The sequence below is a fragment of the Chenopodium quinoa genome, unplaced genomic scaffold (assembly GCF_001683475.1).
Source record: "Chenopodium quinoa cultivar QQ74 unplaced genomic scaffold, ASM168347v1, whole genome shotgun sequence".
Classification (NCBI taxonomy): Eukaryota; Viridiplantae; Streptophyta; class Magnoliopsida; order Caryophyllales; family Amaranthaceae; genus Chenopodium; species Chenopodium quinoa.
This window is the reverse complement of record NW_018743262.1, coordinates 321,854-326,570: the sequence shown is the minus strand read 5'-3', so window position 1 is coordinate 326,570 and position 4,717 is coordinate 321,854.

Genomic DNA, 4,717 nt, shown 5'->3' with positions numbered 1-4,717 from the left:
TTCCCTGCCGGAGGAATTCGGTGCAATCTTTGGATTTCCTGCTAGAAATCTTATTGCCATGCCTACCCTACGTGAATATTATTACCAAGATTTTGAACGCCATCTGAATCTAACAGATCCAGATTTAAATATAATTGTGTGTGGTAATGAGGTAGACTTAGAAAAACTTGCAAATTTATATTTTAATCACCGTATCTCTGAGTCTTATCATGTATATCGTAGAAGGGCATATATTTTTTGCATGTTTAGCAAGCTTTTATTTGCAAACGGTAGGGTAGGACATGCTTGTCTAGCGTCTGTGCTTGAACATGTCGAATCTGGAAGATCTCCTATGCCGACGTGCCTTGGAGAAACAGTTCGTGGTCTTGACGAAGCAAAAGCTGACCGGAAAGCCATCATGATGGGCTCTTTGGTACTGCTGCAGGTAAAAATACTCTCCGAGTAGCCCCCGTGACACAAAACAGGCACCGTGTCACGGTGGATGTCTGCCGTGACACGGTGAAATCTTCCGTGTTACGGGAATCTGCAATATATATATATACATATATGTTTGTATATATATATATATATATATATATATATATATATAATATATATATATATATATATATATTTTATCAACAACTATATATATATATTTTATCAACAACTAATTTTTTTTTTGTTTTTGTTTTTTTTTTTTTTTTTTTTTTTTGCAGATTTGGTTGATGGAGCGTTTAGAACTATTTGAAGCCCCTGACGATGTTGAAAAATATGGCCCTAACGACAAAAGAATTACTCTGCGAACATGTCGTATGAAGACTGAAAAAATTTCTTTGCAAAGAGGGAATTTTCCATTCGTTGGGTGGTGCCTTGGTGGAGGATTACTAGGATGGTTGGCATGAATGATACTCCATATTGCCGTGTTCCTAGTATCTCAAAACTAACCTTTTATTGTCCTTCTCCACTGATGCGGCAGTATGGACTTGAACAAGTAGTTCCACGCTATAACGATAGTCCTCGTGAAGTATCGTTGCATGAAAGAAACGTTCACAAGTACGAGACTTACTGGATTGGAAGACCTTTGTGGACCGTTTCTACAAGTGACCAAGCTCCTCCTCCTTTATCTAGTGCATACAAGGCATGGTTGAACCCTAGAAGTAGGAGGGAACGATTCGGATCACGCAAGTCTGATGTGAAGAGTCGTCTTGGAAATAAGAAAGCCCCTCCTGAAGATCGTCTAGGTCCGAGAACACAAAGGGGTTGAGTTTAAGACTCCTATAATGCCGAAAAAGAAGAACTATGTGAAAGGGAAGGGTAAAGAAAAGATGATCTATAGAGAGAAACAATCGAAGAATTTCGAGAAAGGTGAAAGGGGTGAATGTTCGACTAGGGGTGTGACGGTTCGGGCTACAAAAGACGCATTAATGGTGAAGGCCGACCTAATTGACCAAGAGAAGGATGTTCTTAAAGTGAAGAGAGATTAGATCAATATTGCTTTGCTTTTTATGATTTATAATTTTTATTTAAAATAAGGCGTATGATGCCAATAGTTGTAGTCACATTTATTTCAATAATAATAGCATTTTCAGCCTTAAATAAAAAATTAGAATGACTTCTATTTATTATTTGTTTATCCGAGTCAAGGAATCGGACGCAATGGAAGAATAAAAATAAAAAAAAAACCTCGAACAAACAATGAATTCGCAACGAATGTGTCACTAAAAAAAAATCGGAAAACCTGAAATTCCACCGTGTCACGGTGAAAAATCCCGTGACACGTTACAAATTCCCGCGTCACGACAATTTTTTTTTTTTTTTTTTGTGCACTCAGGTCCACCGCGCCACGGTGAACTGTACCGTGACACGGTGGAATGTCCCGTGTCGCGGCAAAAACCCTTTTTTTTGTCGTGAAGCAATGCTGAACTAATGCGCATATTTAATCGACAGAGGGAGGATTTTTATTATTTAAAGTGGCCGGGTCCCCTTAAGGGGTTGCCTAAGTATCCTAAAAAGGAATCAGGCCAAACGTAGCTCTATTGGGTCATGAACCCATGCGACTAGGCATAGAATTTCTTGAGTTGATCCAAGTTGGTTAAATTGTGGAAGCCGTTACCATCCATGTCTACCAATTGTGCCGCTCCGCCAGACAGGATGGCTTTAACAATGTACGGGCCAGACCAATTCAGTCTGAATTTTCCTCTTGGATCTAACACATTTTTACGAAGTGCCTTAAGCACCTGGTCACTCTCTTTGATGTTCCTAGTCTTGACTTTTTTATTAAAATGCCGAGCCATACGCTGTTGGTAGATTTGGACATGATGCAAAGCTGCCAAGCGTTTTTCATCAAGTAAGACCAGTTCATCATATCTTGCTCTAATCCAGTCGACTTCATCTAATTGGCTTTCCAATGTGATTCAAAGAGAAGGGATTTTGAGTTCTATTGGTTGTACAGCTTCAACTCCGTAGACTTAAGAGGAAGGAGTAGCCCCGTTGATGTACGAACAGAGGTTCGATATCCCCAAAGGGAGAAATGTAGCTTACTTGGCCAATCCTTGTAATTTTCCGTCATCTTTTCGATGATAGTTTTCACATTTTTGTTGGCCGATTCGACTGCACCATTTGTTTGTGGTCTGTAAGGTGATGATCTGTGATGCTTGATATGATATTTCTGTAATAATTACGCGCATTTGGCTTGGAAATGTGTTCTATTATCACTGATCATTTCATGTGGTACCCCATAGCGGCATATGATATTTTTCTCAATGAATTGAGCTACATGTTTCGCCGTCCGCTTAGCATATGAGGCAGCTTCAACCCATTTGGTGAAATAGTCGATTGCTACGAGAATGAATTCATGTCCCCCTTGTCCTGCTGGTGTTATTTTTCTAATGATGTCGATGCCCCAAGTGGAGAAAGGCCATGGAGAAGTATACGTGTAGAGAAGCGAAGGTGGAACATGCTGTAAGTTTGCGTAAATTTGACACTTCATACATTTCTTGACGTACTCGTGACAATCTCTCTCCATAGTAGTCCAATAGTAACCTTGTCTTTGAATCTTTTGGACTAACATCTTTGCATTCATGTGAGTTCCACATATACCAGCATGAAGGTTTTCCATGGTTTTATGTGCTTCTTTCTTGGCTATGCATAAGAGATTTCTTCCCATTGCAGTTCTCTTGTGGAGTTCTCCCCTGATGAGCACATACTGTGAGGCCAGGAGCCTCAAAGCACGACGTACCCTTTTATCAGTATTAGGAGGGTATTCTCCTCTTGTCACATAATTAAGTATATCTGTATACCATGGCTCTTCATCTTCTTCTTGTTGTTCTTGTTCATCGTCGAGTGCGTGAACATAAGCCGGCTCATATCTTCTTTCTATGGTTAGTGGCATTCTGATTGTATTAGTTGGAATTCGCACCATTGATGCTAATTTAGCAAGTGCGTCGGCGAATTGGTTTTCTTCTCTTGGCAAATACGTATATTCCACTTCATCTAGTTGCTCCGTGAGAGTTTCTAAATGAGCTTGATACGTAGCGAGACTTTCACTTCTCACTTTCCATCTTTTGGAGATTTGGTTAATGATTAGTGAAGAGTCACCGTAGATTCTGAGTTTCTTAATTCCTAAGGCGACAACTATTTCTAACCCGAAAATGCATGCTTCATATTCTGCGGCATTGTTGGTGACATCAAAGTCGAGCTTCATGGAAATTGGGATGTGCTCTTCATTGGGTGATACAAGCAAGACTCCTACACCACATCCTTTTTGGTTTGAAGCTCTATCGAAATAGAGCGTCCAACTATCATCTTCAGTCATGAGTAAATCTTCGTCAGGGAAATCATACTCATCTTCTTTTTTTTCGACTTCTTCTAGCGGAAAGTCTGCTAAGAAGTCAGAAACCGCAGAACCTTTGATGGCTTTTTGTGGCACAAATCTCAAGTCAAACTGAGCAAGATTGACTATCCACCTTTATAATCTGCCATTGAGTGTCTCTTTTTTGAACAATTATTTAAGAGGATCCATCTTGGACACGACATACACCGTATGAGTGAGCATGTAATGTCTTAGTTTCTGTGCGGCCCACACAAGTGCGAGACACAACTTTTCAAGTGGTGTGTATCGCGTCTCATATCCTTGAAGCTTCTTACTCAAGTAGTAGATTGCATTCTCTTTGTTTTCGATTTCTTGTGCTAGCATTGCCCCCATCGTTTCTCATGTGACCGTAAGGTAGAGTCGAAGAGGAAAGTCAGGTATTGCTAGAGCTAGCACGGGTGGGTTTTCCAAGTACTCTTTGATTTTTTCGAAAGCCTTTTGGCAATCGTCATCCCATGTGACTGGAACATTTTTCTTGAGCTTCTTGAATATGGGTTCACATATCGTTGTGAGCTTTGATATGAACCTACTTATATACTGCAACCTTCCAATGAACCCTCAAATCTCCTTCTCATTTTTGGGCGGTGGCATGGCCATGATCGCCTTTACTTTTGTAGGATCTATTTCAATCCCTCGAGAACTGATCACGTATCCAAGTAATTTGCCTGACGTGACTCCGAATGCACATTTTGCTTGATTTAATCTCATGTTGTACTTGCAGAGTCTTTCAAAGAACTTGCGAAGTGCAATAATATGGCCTGGGCGATCTTTAGACTTAACGATCAAATCATCGACATAGACCTCCACCTCTTTATGCATCATGTCATGTAACAATGCTGTAGCTTCTCTTTGGTAGATGGCACC